The sequence below is a fragment of the Prinia subflava genome, chromosome 6 (genome assembly GCF_021018805.1).
Source record: "Prinia subflava isolate CZ2003 ecotype Zambia chromosome 6, Cam_Psub_1.2, whole genome shotgun sequence".
Lineage (NCBI taxonomy): Eukaryota > Metazoa > Chordata > Aves > Passeriformes > Cisticolidae > Prinia > Prinia subflava.
The window spans coordinates 8,388,990-8,405,106 of NC_086252.1; the positions used below are offsets into that span (position 1 = coordinate 8,388,990).

The 16,117-nt window shown below is 38.2% G+C and overlaps 1 protein-coding gene across 4 annotated transcripts in view; it reads right to left on the bottom strand.

Moving 5' to 3' along the window:
* Positions 1–16,117, bottom strand: part of SPAG16 (sperm associated antigen 16) — a 362,296-nt gene that overhangs the window by 312,494 nt on the left and 33,685 nt on the right. The gene's annotated exons all lie outside the window — the stretch shown is intronic.

Sequence of the window (16,117 nt, forward strand, 5' to 3'; positions counted from 1 at the left end):
TTTGGCCTTTAAAGATCCCTTCAAAGCCAAACTATTCTATGATTCTGTGAACTTTAAAAGCATAGAAAAAAAGTATATTTTTATTTCTCTTTCATTTACCAAGTGATCCAGACTTCCCCTCCTCATGGAGAAAGACCTCACCAGTGTGTCATTTGATAAATTCATCAGTAACTCCAATTCAAACAAAAATCAGATTTTTGAGAGTCTTTTTTTTTATCCCAACTAACATATAAAAATGCTAAATAGTTTATAGGAAAAAAAATCTCTGAATACATTTGATCATTCTCCATTTAAGGCTTCATGTCAGACTTGAACATGCTACATGCTTGATTTTGTACAATTCCACAACTGCATCTTCTACAATCATGTGTTCATTTCCATTGATATTACTGCTCATTATTTATAGTTTTCAGTTCTATTATTTTGTTTTTCTCCATTTCTTGAGTCACTTTTTACATTTTAAATATAGTTTTGAAAGTAACCACAGTTGGCTGGCACAATCTCCCTGCGACAATTTCTTACAAACAGAAGGAGATGAAAAAACAGAATAAGTTTATCACCACCTGACTCCCAAGTTACCAAATTGAAACACGGAGCTTTCAAGTGGGATAGCAGAAACGACAAGATTTTATTCAATTCTTGAACCCTAGCCCACGTACCCTCAATGGAAAGGCAATTTGTTCATGTGGGTTAGGACAGATGGCAGGGGGACCTAAAACAGATTTTACTCTGACAAACAGCAATTGTTTACCCAATGGATCTGCTCTTTTTCTGTGGTCAAAATCATATCTCCTTGGTAAGAATGGAAGTAGCAGGTTTTATTGCTTTTTATTACCATTAGCCCCTCAAATCCACACAAGTCTGAGATGGAACTAGGGGCTAGTTTGTCTATTTTTTGGTCTCTCTCCAAACCTGATCCTATACAGAAGTTCTCTGTCCCATCCTCTCTGGCCCAGACAGAGGGAATATCTGAAACTGTCCCCAGCTGTTCATCCATGGACAGATTCAGGACAACTTGCAATTTCATTCTAATTTTAGGCACTTGGGCACTGCCATAACTGCTGCATGTGGTCAAACCTTACAAAAGAAAGGGCTTGTGGAATCACGGGTCAGGCCTTGCTGCTCGGGCTGGTACAGGTAACAGCCAGCCTGAAAAATTCCCATGAGAAAGGAAATTTAACAGTGGGAATCAGCTTGCACATCAGTCTATTCCTGTGGGAGCCAATCTGCACCTGGGAGGAGAAAGATTTACCTGTGTGAAACAGCTTTTTCCTGGGAGACAAGAATGCAAACATAGCTAGAGAGGAAAGTTTTTCATGGACACGTACACTGGCCAGTGCTAACCAATAAACTGAATTACAATAACTTACTAACCAATTAGAATTAAACACGATGCCTTCAGAAAACCAGGTAAATATCTGTAAAGAGTAAAGTTTGGCTACGGTGGATGAAGAAACAAGTGTCTTGTCCATCTCTACTGCGACACAAAGAGAGATCTATCTGGAGATGCCAAATTTCACTCATCAGTAGCTACAGCACAGGATGAGTGTGAAGAATGTGCTTTACTCATTTTTAAGACTGCTATAATTAATATTTCTGTGTGGACTCAGAGAATGATGGTACAGCCAGGATTGAGATACAAGTGGGTAAAACCCCACAGAATTCACTGACCACAGTTTTCAGCCTGATGCTTGAAGGGACACCACCAGAAATGTACAACAGAAAGGGATGCAGCCCAAAAATACCCAGAAAAATTGACAATTTGTCTGATCGCAGGTCGCACCCCCCATTCTAATTCATCAAAGATAACTCTGGATAAAAATAAACTAAAGACAATCTGGAGGTAAGAGGAGCGAGATGCTAGTGGGGAAAAGCAGCGTTAGAAAAAAACACTCCAAGGAATTCTGCAGAGAGCACACAGGGCCTAGCAGCGTAAAAAATCAGTTTGAAGAAAAATCAAGTAACTGGTGCAAACAGGGCATATCTCCCAGCTTTTTAGGAAAGTACCCTTTCAAGATATTTTAATTATCCTTAAACTATTGCTTTTGTTTCCTCCATCTACTCCTCTAGCAAAGGCTTTTTCTCCTAATTTTCCCGATTCTTGAGAACTTAGAGAGGTTCAGACCCTCCCTTGATCCCTGATTCCCTGCCCACACAATTATGCCTACCTGCCCTTTGAATGTGCCTGAGCAGGGAGGACTCTCCCTTATCCACTGCAATAACACAGAGAGAAATGTAATTAATTCTAAATCTGAATTTCACTCCAACTTGTATGAAATAACCTATTCTAGTACATGCCCAGTTCCTACCTCATCTTCTTGGCACCCTTCTCTGTGACTTCAGTAAAAGCTTTAGGATAACAATCCACTTGACACGTTACTCTTTGGTGCAAACCCAAGTGGAAAGGAGTAAGCAAACTCCATTTCCCTTGCCAGTGTTCTCCCTGTATCAGAAATCCTATCATCCTTGGTTGATTTCATGACACACAAATTCCGCTACCCCTTTCCACACACAAATTAACTTCCATTTTTCCCCCTCTACTTTCTGTCCTCTAAAACTCTAAATCATCATCTTCTCTGCCTTTATTTATGATCTAGAATCTGTATTATTGCCTCATTCCCTCTTGACTTGCAGCTCGCAGACATCTGCCATGTTCTTACTGAACTTTTATTTCCTTTCCAGCTTCCATGCACTCCTAGGTGGAAAATCCTGTGGAACACAATTATTGCAGTTATGCAAAGAGATAACCTGCACTGCCACCTTTCCCATTTTAAGTCCCACTCCCACTAGCCTGCATTTCAAAGTGTTTGCTAACCTGCCAGTTCCTTCTTTTATCTCATTTCTGCCCTCAGTTGTCACATCAACACCTCATTTGTTGTTCTTGTGCTTCTGCCTCCCCCCAGCAGGTATTGGAGGCGATATTTGGCAAGAGGAAAACTGGGAAACCACCATCACATTTTCTACTCGAAGGAACTGCAGTTACTAAAAGCATTTAAAGTTGTTTTTAAACAACTTTCTAATGTGATCACAGCTATTACTGCACATCAGACACAAGGCCTGTAATGTTTAAGCCATAAACTGCACCACTGGACTGCCTCTGTCCTTGCCCTGAAGGAAATCTTAATAAAGTCTCCAACTTTCAGCTCCTAACTCATGAAAAATTCAGTAATACCCTGCCTCCAGACCAGATGGAGAATTTGCCTGGAATCACAGTGGCAATTTCTTAGATATTAAAGATCCTCTTTTTTTGTTGTTGTGCTATGGAAGAAAATAGAGGGCCCATTCAGGGCTGCAGCTCAACCACATAAAGTAATGCTCACAAACACATCAGCCATCACTCCTCTCAATTCCTATCATTCCCACAATTAAAGGCACACATCCTCATCCTGGGGTGGAAGAAAACTTACCCTTAATATATACTAGCAATCAATTTCAAAAATGGGATTATGGCATCTCTGACCATTCTCTCAGGATTCTGTTCTGACCAGTAGTTTTTTAAAACTATTTTATCTATTCAAAACAAAAACATTTACAAGAAAACACATTTTAAAATTAAGAAGCCTCTTACAGAAACACCTGTTCTACATTCAATTACTAACAAACTTTATTCAGAAAGACTATGAAGACTAAAAATTTCTAGTTCTTTCCCTGGTGCCAAGTCTTGTACTGAAAGTCAGGCGTGTTACTGCACTGAGGGGATCCTACAGTGAAATTCAAGGGGTTTGATGCCTCTTTTGAGTCAGAAATAATTTAAAAAAATGTTGCAAGAGCATAATTAATAGAGGTCAATTAATCATGTTTGGGAAGCGGGGCCCAACTCTGTATTTCTATGCTTAAATTAAGCTGTTGGATTTTGTTACCCAAGGTATTACTGCTAGTACAAACACACTATTTGTGAGTGCCTGTAACCTCAATATTGCTTAGTCACATTTTTGGAGGCTTCTGTCAAACTGATGGGTATAGTCTCTCCAAAAATTTCCTTTTCTAACTCGGAATCTAAAGAAAACGTAAAGAACAAAGCAGAAGATGCATTGCTAAAATTACAGAAAATCAAAATCACTTGAAAATTTCAGGGTTTTTTCTTTTTAATTAGAGGACTTCAACATTTCATAACACTGCACAAAGGACATGGAGACGAAACAGCACAGATGTACCTGGATATTTCCTCAGAGGGCTGGGGGGAAGAAACAACCACAAAAAGCAAACTTCAAAGTGACAGCTGAGAGCAGCAATTCAAATTTCTACAGAAAAAACCACTGTATGGAAGGTCTAGATATATAACTAACTTTTTTTTGCACTGACACCTACTTTATATATATATATATATATATATATATATATATATATATATATATATATGTACCTGTAGCTTGCATGCACACTTCAGCAGAAAGGTAAAATGCAGTGATTCACAGAGCAGGAAGTCTTTATAGAATTCCAGCTTTCTCAAACCCAAGCCCTCCAAACACTGCATTACCTGAGCAGGGCTGGAGAAAACCCTTCAACACAATGTTCAGAGGATAACTGCGGGAGAAATTCACAATATCAAAGTCCTCTATTGAGGCAGACAAATGCTGACCATTGTTCAATAAGCCTGCGCTTTCTGAACTTACTGAATTCCTCTACAATTCCAGCAGCATTCTGTCTCAGGTGTAGAAAGGCTGGGAGGATTCTGTAAGAATCACCACAAAATTGAAATTCCCTCAAGAAATGGAGGGAATGGGAAAAGATTTCCTGGAATATATTGATCTAAGAGCCAGCAGATCCTGTGCCTCACACATGCTAATGCAGACCCAGCCTCCCTGGCACTGAAGAGATTGGATTTGAACCCACAGCCATCCTGCCCACCTCATCATTCCAGGAGAAAACAAATATCACCAGGAAAATGGATTCCTTTCTGCAAAGAATGGAAGAAGAAGGGAGAAAAGAAAATAGTGACAGGAAATTGGAACCTTGTCATTGGCAACATTGCGTCTGTTTAATTGATTATGATGATGCTAATTACCAGAAAAAATTAATTTACAGTGCAACACTATATAATGATAGCTGCCTCCAAACAGAAGCTGGGTATTTACATTTAGAAAATTTATTAGACAGTATTATCCACCCAGTCTTAGCATATCAGCCTTAACTTCTCCAAAGCATTTAGGCATCTAATATAGCCTCCAACTCAATCCACTCAATGATTCCATGAGCTATTCCTGCTAACTTCCATGGCAGGGAATCTGGACATCCCTGCAGAGCTTTTACTCTTTTACTATTTTATTAATAATTGCTAAATGTATGGACACTCTTTTGAGAAGAAAAAACACCTGAGAGGGTAAAACCCCTTGGTAAATGGCATTGAGTGATTGGGTGTGCAGCTACAAGAAGACAATGCAGACTACCAGGACATCAACCTCTCCCAGGCACACACTTGTGTAGCTAACAATAACAGCCAAACTAGAACTGATACAGACTCACCAAAAAGAGAGCATTAATAAAATCAAATCTCAGCTGTGCCATGACTGGAACAAGCCAATGACATACTAAAGTGATGCTCAAACACATTTGGCTGCAAAGAGGGGCCAAAAAGTCACCCTTTGCTTGTTTCCTCTCATTACCTTTGTTACAGTAACTTACTTCTGATAGGAAATTCACAATGAATTAATTCAATTAGTAAAAAATATCTTTAAACTCAGGATTTGTAATGTCACGAACAACACCGACACCTCCAAATCTCTAATTTCAAAGCTTTCTATTGTTCATAAATGATTTAAAAACCCAAACAGATGGTGGCTGGAAGCTCACTCTGTGTGTGTCCTGACAACAATGGAAATAAAACACACAGACTGTAAAGGGCTCCTTGCTATGACTCCCAGCCCAAAAATCAGTTCCTCTAGCACCAAGGCTCACAATAGATGTGAGTATATTAGCTTGTGTGGTTGTTTTTAAAAGCAATACAGGAGTTATCAAATTCAACAATACAACCTCTCCAATTATCTTCAAATGTGCTCCAAATATTGTCAGCCTTCCCCCCTCACTCTTTTTATACACTGAGTAATAAAACACTTAATTAGTACATAATAGGCTGTCTTCCATTAAAATGGAACAAAACTCTATAAATAAACAATTGTGCCAACAAAGCCCTGTCAGCTTCTCTTCATCATTTCTGAAATTATTTTAGCCTGGGTGGATTTTTGAGGTCAAAGCAAGCCTGCACACACTGCTCTTCACAGCTTGGGTGGCAGGCAGGGATTGGTCATGAACTGTGAGTTTGGAGGGGCAGGATCAGAGGAGAGAACAGGAGCAGCAGAATAAATATCTGCCTAAGATTTCTAACCTGGAACTCACAGGAACATCTCTTTCCAATTACTATTGTTTGGACAAAACCAATCGCTCCACAACTGGCTGTACATCCAAAAACACAGGTAAAACACACTAAAAATGAGGATTCCTCTCTTAAAGGATAATTTTTAGAAGTAAAGCTATCTCCTATTTCATCTCTATCTTCATTCCTATTTTTCTTATTTGCAATTTTGAAAATCAAGAACAGGATCTTCACATTAACCAACCCTGTGATCTATGTAAAAACACACAATTTTTGTATTCTTAAGTATTACATTATTACGACTGTGTGCTGCTCTTTGATTATTTGTCTGCTGGGTTCAAGCCAGGGCATGTACATCTTGTAACACAGAACAATTTCTACACCATGTGTGAAGAATTGTGAATTCCTCTGCTATTGCTAACATCCTTTCCAGATTGAGACATGTCACAACTATATGAATTGTTCCTAAATTATCAACGAGAGTTTAGTAATCTAAGCAGAATTTTAAAAGAATTATAATTATTACACACCAGAAGTGTGGAAGTTATTTCCACATTAACAAGTACCATTGGTAATGCATTTTTTAATGACTAAATATTTTTAAAACACTATGAACTGTGATTTTGCATAGTGATTTTTTTCTTGTTTAGCTCTATCCTTTTTTTGGGGGGGGGAGGGGAATGAACTCTTGAGAGATTTACATCACAGCAAATCTCATTTTTTGCTGTACTGCTTCAAGAGAACGATTTCTTTGCAGGTGCTACAGAAACATGGGGGAGGTTTGCTTTCTACAGTGAGTGAAGCATTCCTGCAAAAACAGAAACAGCTTGAGATTTCTAGTAAGCTATAAATGTCTGATTGTCTCCTTTGGTTAATTTACAGCGTATAGCACATTATCTGAACTATGTATACACAAGGTAAAGACTTGGAAACAATAAATACAGAACTATGGGGTAAAACAAACAAATGCAAACTGGAAGTGTCCACTGAGTGTCTGGTGTGCAGATACTCAGCACGCTGTGGCCTTTGTTCTGAGGAACAGAATTCTGTCACTAGGCTTCTAAACTTGTGTGTTCAAACTTTGCAATTCAGCACCTCAGCTGAAAGGATTTAGAGAATTTAGAACGAGAACAGAGACAGGAAAGAGAAAGGGAGCTGCTAGGGAGGAGAGAGGACTTCAGAAAGGAAACAGGAAAAAAAGGAATTCTTCTGAAGGAGCTGTGAAACCACTTGATTCTTTCTGCTTTTCAGCCCCAAAACCAAGCTCAGAGGTTGTGACCAAACTCCACAGTGAGACATTAAACTGCACCTCTGAAAAAACAGATTTGCAATATGAGAAGATTCCTAATGCGTCCACAAAATTGTTCAGCAGCCGTGCTTTACAAAGTGGTTGTGTGCAGTGGCAACAAATCTGAGTTGCCTTTGCTGTCTGAAGGGCACATGAATTATTTCTGCTCCTCTGGTGTAAAAGCCCACCTGTACAGATTTCATTCCAGCTGAGCTCCAGCAGAAATGTGCCCAACCTCAGCCTCCCTGCATGTAAGAGCAGGTAAGATCAACTAATCCATGATTACACAACAATTAGTTTTTATCATGATCAAACTTGTCAGGCCTAGATTTGGACTGGAAATCCAATTGCAAAGAGGCCTGTGACCCATTAACATTATCCTCACAGTATGAGACACTCCAGTGAAACACTGTCACATTTTCTGGAGGAAATGCTCTGATTATTAATTCATAAACTGTTTGGAGTAAAGACTTAGTATTTTATTTCATTTTGTTTCATTGTATTCAAACAGAAACAATTAAGATTTTCCTTTCCTCTCCCAGAAGTGCTGTTTGAATATACAAGACAAACAACCCTGAACACTGTGAGCAGTGCCAGAGCTCTTAGGGTATGTTAGGGATTTGTTACCATGAAAACGAAATGCTAATGTTGAATTTCATTTTCCTTAAAGTGATGTTGATATATGCAAAGGCTTTGTTTAAATATTGGAAAAAAAGATCGAAACACCAAAATCCATAACTTACTACAGAATAGTTAATTTAAAATATAAATACCACAGGCAGCACCTGAGTCTTTCCCTACAGATTTTGGGGGTCTGAGCACTTATTTCATATTTCAATCACATTTCACCAATTTGAAAGGGATCTAGTTTTATCCATGAATAACTTTAGCTGAACTACATTAAAATGGAAAAAAAACAAAACAAAAAAACTCATTAGTATGAAGTGTGTGGCTTCATTTAATCTACTTTTTTTGTGCAAGGATATCAAGCAGTAGCTCATATATTGCCTTTTTAGCCACATCCCTGAACACCAAGCTAAGGTTAACTGCTGAAATGTAGACTGCAAATATTTCTGGAAGAATACTCCTTTAAAAAGAGTGCTGATTCTTTACCCAGTTCAAATACAATTACCATTCTGAACATTTTGACTTTCAGTTGTGTATCAATTACAACTAACACTTTTGTGTGTTTTATCAATACCCAGAAACACCAAGCAGATCACTCATTTGTTGTATTGAAAATTAAAACTTTGTATAAAGAGTTTCCAAATTTTTACATAACTCTTCCCAACTCCTGCATCATAAACTTTTCACTATGAAACAGACCTTGGGGAAAAAAAATAGAGGAATTATAGCTGGAAATAAACTTTTGTGGAATTGATATTTTTTTCCTCTCACACAAGAAAAAGCCCTCCTTAAAACCCATGGATATTTTTCATGTGAAATTAAATTTGCACCAGTAACTTTGTAACTGAGGTACCCAACACTATTCATGTCTTGTGTATTTGAGGATTCTGCTGCTGGTTAGTGCCTCTCCTTCCTTGAAAGAAATGGAGATCCTGGCAGAAGTTTAATATTCCAAGGAGCATTGGAATTGCACAGTCAGAGATGTTGTACTGGCAGAATTCCCTTCGGGGGCTGCAAGCTTCAAACGTCTGTTAGTGAACAACCAAACCATTCTCCTGCTCTTCCCCCCAGGACTCCCAAATGCTTTCCAAGAGAAATGTTAAGGTCTTGACACTTTAATTAGAGGGAAAACAAAGCGTTGGTGCCGAGTTAATGAAATTGCTCGGTGACGGTCTCCAAGGCCAGCGCTGCTGACAGGAGCAGCAGCTGTGCAAGCAGCGTCCCACCTCTGCTGGGGCTGCTGCTGGGGAGCCTCTGGTGCCTCTGCAAAGTTCTCTCTCCACTCAGGCAAAGTCAAATCCCGTCCTACAGCCCAACCTGAGCGAGGGAAAGCACTGCAGAACTCTGAGGGATAAAGGAAACCCTCATGCACAACACAATTCCTAATTCTCTCCATTTGTCTGAAGACAGCAACCGCTGTTTGTAAAGCAAAGAAAACCAAACATTTTAAAGGCTTTATGACATTTTTTTATATCTGTTACATGTTCTCTGCAAAGAGAACTCTAAGGTTTGTTATTTCATTAAATACACTTTTGGTACACCCTTCTTTTAGAAAATCAAACCATTTGCAAACAAAACCCAGTCATTTTCTTCCCAGCAGTTTTTGCAGGTGACTAAAACAAGAGTGAGAATCACAGTATCACTGAAGACAGCCTGTTATTCTAAAATCTGTCATTATTGACATTCAAATACAGAAAGAAATACATGAATATGCAAAGCTTATGTACAATTAGGATTGGGATCAAAATGCATCTTACTTCCCAACAGCTCTCTGTGTTGGTTCTCCATCTTGAGGGCCTGTTACTTTATTATTCTTGGCAGCACGCAGTGACTCAAAATAAGCCTTGTTCCTCAGCACGCAGAAAACCCTTTGGATGCTCTGTGAGGTAGTTTTATCAAGTTTTATCAAGTACCAATGGCTTGAAGAATCAATTCTACTGCTAAAAATGCAAGGCACTGGATGTCTCCATTTAACAAAGCTGCAAAGGTGGATGGAGAATTCTATAATAAGTTGTCTTTATAATTTGGTCTTGTAACTGTATGAATATTTCCTCTACAGCTTTATTTGTAGTGAACATTCTGAAGCATTTTCTCATTTTCTCCAAGTAGGCCCAACATCTTTAAACACATTTGAGCAAATGCTAAAACTAAAGCCATCATCACATTATCTATTACACTATAGAATACAATAGACAATTTTTTTAAAAAGCATGAATTTCCTCTAAACAGCAACTTTCTTTTTACCATTTTCAAGTCCATAGCACAAGTATTAAAAAAAAAATACAAAATTGCCTAAAAACCACGTAATTCTTTTAAATTAAAATCCATCAACACCAGCCAAAGGACACATTTTAGATTACACCCAGTTAATCTTGGATCATACTCTTAACATTTAAGTCACAGAACATTAATTCTGTAAGTAGAAGAGGCATCATATTCTAAGGATATACATTTTCTTTGCTGCTTAACACCCACTGTACTCTGAATACTCTTAATGAATGTCTACTTTATTACTACTTGTCCTAACAAGTTGTTTTGTAATTTGGGATTTGCTTTTGGTTTTATTTCTGTTTATTTAACAGAATTCTTTTCTGTTTTAAGGAAGCATGCTGTCTACCCTTAGGGTTTTTTCTGTAGACTAGCCAATTTCACTTTTCACCCTTTCTTTGATAGTTTCATAGATTTCTAATGATTCTCACTGCTCTGGTGTAGATGCTCCAGTGTTGGGTTGCAATGCAAGGTGTAATCAGGAGTGTGTATTCTATTGCTATCTGTAAAAACCAGCTGGGGCAGGGTTCTTTACCCTTCAATTCCTCAGAACTCCAGGGGATCTCTGCTGTCCATGGGGCATCCAGGCTCACTGCAGGGCTGATACAATTCCATCATCCATGGGACATGCTCCACCCAGGGGAGGAGCCCAGCATTCCCACCTGGATATAATCTAAAATTGAGAACACCAGGGCAGTGGTGTTCCCTAGTTCCACGGGATTCCCAGAGGAAGACTGGACCCATCTCACCACCCCTGGACCTTCAGAGGAAAACTGCACCCTTCCACAGGATCATCCCTTCTACAGGATCATTGCTTCCACAGGATCATCCCTTCCACAGGATGGAAAGGATGTGTTCAACAGAACCACATCTGTCACTGCAGGAGGACTGCAGCCACCATTTAATTAGACTGCTATCAACACTCTGACCAAGAGGGTGTCAGGTTGTATTCTGGCACGGTCAGTGGGGATTTTTTTGTACTACCAATTTTTTATTTTGATTTTTCTAGTAAGGAACTGTTATTCCTATTCCCATATCTTTTCCTGAGAGCCCCTTAATTTCAAAATTATAATAATTCGGATGGAAGGAGTTTACATCTTCAGGGGAGGCTCCTGCCTTCCTTAGCAGTCTTTCCAAACCAAGCCAGCTCCACTTGTCTGCTGAAGGGCTGTGACCAGCCTGCACACAAAACTGCAGCCAAAGCCACATGCCACGGGAAATTAGCTAGAGTAACACTCCACATGCTGCAGGCAATATTCCTGGATTACACTGCAGCACAGCGTTCAGCTATTCCACACTATTATGTGCCATTCAACTCATGTTAAGCCTGTTTTACACAACATACCCTAGAGCCTACTCTAATTAAAAGCCAATGACCAACACTTTTCTAATCTTCTTGATCTCGATTTGTACACTGGATCATTTTTTACAGGCAGAGTTTTGTACCTCTTCTCACATTGTCTGTTATTTCTTTAGATCAGTTCTCCAACAGGTCAGGTTTGGAATTCCACTCCTATCCTCAGCTGCACTTGCTGTTCCAGCCCCACCAAATCCAGGCCACTTGGTCTGCAAATTCTGTCAGCTTATTTTCTGTTCCATTTTCCAGATCATTAAGGACAATACATCCCTGCAAAAAAGCCTCTTCAGTATATCTGCATGTTCCTAATTTATTTTCCATTATTTAAAAAAAAGAAAATATGTCAGGCCAAATTTCCACAGTTGTTCACAGGAATTAATCTGTGAGACAGTATCCAAAGCCTTTTTAAAATCTAAGTGCTCTTGTATGTTTTCCATGGTGCCTCTTACCCTTCCATGGATTCATTATACACTGGATTTAAACAATTTTTCCTTGCCAACCCATTTTCCCAGTTTATCCTTTCCCTGGTTTCTTGCAGATATTAAGTAAAATTTCAGTTATACATTGCCAACTTCCTTAGGAATATAAGTTATACTGTCTAGTCCATGATTTCTTAGCTTTTACTTTTTATCTGATTTGAAACACAGACATTTTTTCTTTTCCTTTCTCTAGGCTGCAGTCTTACATCTGGGTAACTCACATTAATTTTCTTAGCTCCATGTCTGCAGTTTTATTATCCCAGGGAAGGGCTGAAGAAATAAGCACTCCCCGTGTTATCTGTCAGTCACCTACTCTCTTCTGAATGTCAAATCAGACTTTCTCAGCCACATTATTACAAACACAAAGTGAGAGTCTGTTTTATTTAGGACCCTTCCTAACTACTTTGGGACCATCTTTCCAGTTCTGTCCCCAGTACACCTGTGCTGATCTATATTCAAACTCAATTATGTGATTTTGTAATCACTTGGTTTCATCTCCTCTCTACTTGAGAGCACAGAAACAGCAGTTCTTGTAAATTTTGTACTCTTTTTTTCACAGAACTGAAGAGAAGCTTCAGTGAAATACATGTACCCATGTGACATTTCAACCCAAAATCTTATTAATTACAATAGCCATTTCTGTATGATCACTGGATTTTACTTCTCCATTTTTAATATACACAATGGCCGTAATTACAAAATCTGTTCCACAGAAACAGATAATTCCTCCACTCCAGAAATGTCCAACACACCTTTTTTTAAAGTTTTTACACCAAGTAAAATGTCAGAAAATTAAACTGGGTTGTAATATATGTAGAAATGTAATTTAGTGAACATAAAAGATCTGCAATTGTCCTGCTAAGAACTTATAAAAGCAATCAAACACAGAATGTACTCTGAAAGGAACCTGAGAGAATAAAAATAGGAAAGTTTTCGAGAACATAATGAAATTAACATTATCAAAGGTTCTCTACAATTTTAATGACCTGTGAGTGCATTTTAATTAATTTAAATGTTTAAAGTAGTACTCTATGCACACTCTTAATCTAAGACCACTTATGCTATTGATACTGGCTTATTAAGGGCCAGATATGTAAATAGTTTAGACTAATTGTCTGTTACTACAATTTAATTCAGACTCATAACAAAGACTGTAAAATCAGGATAATGCATTCTCTTTGAAAAACAAATCCAGCTCCTTTTTCACTCACTCTTTCAGCGATAAACTTCACATCAAAGGGACTCTGTGTTTTAAATGACATGTCAGCTTTTCCAGGATATTGCAATAACACAATGTATGTCTGTCCTTGAAGTAAATGTTCTAGCTCAGCTATGACTCATATTTGCATCTACTTAAAAGCAGAGGCATTTGTTAGATCACTGTTTAGCTACCAGACACAGAAGAGATGTTAAATCATTTCCATCACCATAGTTCACATCACATAGTTCCTATGTAACAGTACAGTTAATATCAACATTTGTAATTTTGTCTCAAGGATGCAATCTCATGACAATGTAGTGGCTTTTTACTGAATGGGAGATAATCCAAGTGCCTGAACTTATAAATTGGATAGTGTGCGCACTCTAAACTTCTGTAACTTTACAAGTTCACTTACATTTACTGAAACAGGCTTGATAACACTAGACAGTGAATTTAACCTAGATTTTCCACATCTTCTGTTCTCTTTTTCTCCATTTGTTGTAAATGCATATGCAAATACAGGATTTCAATTGCATTTATTTCTTCTATGTGTTCCTAACTGAACGCCATGGAACTGACCAAATTCATGCTCTGATGCCTACTTCCTTTGTGGTATAAAGAGAATTTAAATGAATCATAATCTCAATAAGTATAAATCAATTCCCAATAAAGCATTTAAATGACTTATGGAACACTTTTCAGTAGATGCTCATGTTTGTTCACGTTGAATCACTGTAAGAAAGAATCTAAGTTACATAACACACAGCAGAACCTAAAAGATCTTTTAATATAGGTCAGAGGAGAAGAGACACCACACAAACTTGATTTCAAGCATCACAGAAATTCACCCAAGGAAGGGAAGGCTCTCCTTTACACCTCATCCTTTTGATGGGAACAAATACTTAAGACACCTAAACACTCGAGTAAGAACACTTTATTTTAATTCAATAAATCGGATTAGAACTGTGGTTCATTAAATGTGCACTGCAGGACAGAGTTCTGTCTCTTCTGTTTTAAACATAATTTTAACTCACCTTTTTTGCACTCTACACATTCATCATTCCCTCTGCCATTTATTTCTAACATCCTCAGCAGTAATTCACATGCACTATGCAAGCTGGAATCATTTATTAGGGGAAAGGAAATATTTAGAAATAATAGATCCAGGAAATGAGAAGTGAAAGAGAACTATTGTTCCGTTTGGAAGAGATGCTAATCTCACACCTAAAGTTTTAGATTATTGCTTAGCCATGGAAAATTCTAGTACATTCAAACATGCCCGTATTTTCTGATGCCTTATTTCTATTTCTTAACCTAGTTTTCTAAACCATTGATTAAATAAAGACATCAGGGCCTCTGGTGGGACTCCTTTGGGAAACATAAGATCTGCAGAAACACAGATGCCTGCCAGAAGCAGTCAACTAAGTGTGCTCATGAATTTCAAAGAACAAGAGCCAGACAGGCACGCTACCTGTGCAGAGTTTATATTTTGGGGGTGAAGCACACCTCTGCTCAAGTTATCCATAAAAATCCTGATGACTTCAGGAGAAACAGAAACACAAAAATGATTGCTTCTTGGATTATGAAATTTGATCTGTTCACAGGTCAGAATGAAGAGAGGAGGTACCTCTAAGATTCTAGCATGGAAATTTTTCACCACTGCATGAAAAACAGGGGAAGTGGAGCTGGACTGACTGGCAGTGCCTCAGGTACTAATAGGTGTGAGGACAGTGTGGAGAAATATTTGCTATACAAGGTGAGAATTGTTTCAGTAAGCAGCAGAAGAAATACAGACAGATAGAGACATAGATTTTATTTTTTTGAGGGCTCAGGAGCAAAAAAAAAGAATGAAAACAGAGCTAAAATGGTGTGTTTGTCTGTGGAGAGGTGCACTGCCAAAGTGAAAGAGATGAAATGCTCTTGCAAAGGCAGACAGAAACCTACAAAAATCAATTGCCATGGACATTCTGGTGGAGACAGAGAAAGGAAAGACTTGAAGTTGCTTCTGACTACATCACCATCAACTAAAGCTTTTTTTCCTTCTCAAAAAAGTTTCAACTCCAACTGTAGTTCTCGAACAAAAATAGAGCAGTGTAACAGTTTTGGGAGCTTCTGAAATTTTAGATATTACAATGTTTACCCCAATTTGGAAAAATAAAAAGCATTGTTATGTAGTAAATGCAACCTCAATAAATAATCACAATAAAGTCAACATTCTTTTGCATAATAATAATAAAAAAAGTAATCAGGAATTAATTTTGATTTTGCACAACCTCCAAACTGAAGCAGTCACCCACTTTCAGTATACTCAGGTTTAGAAGCTCTGACTATTAGATTATTTATTACTATTAATTACCAGGTTTTTGCCCTTAGTCTCCCAGGTGTTGTCCCTTTCAGTCGCAGCTGGAACATTCTGAAATGCTGCAAAGGCTTGCAAGCATTATGGAACACATCAGGGTTTCTCAAGTTACAAAAGAAATACAACAGAGCAAGAAGCAATTACAGCCAGTGCTCCTCCTCTCCTAGGTGATTACACTGGGTTCTCAAAAAGCAGACTGCTACCTTCAATTAATCAGAGTTCTTGTAA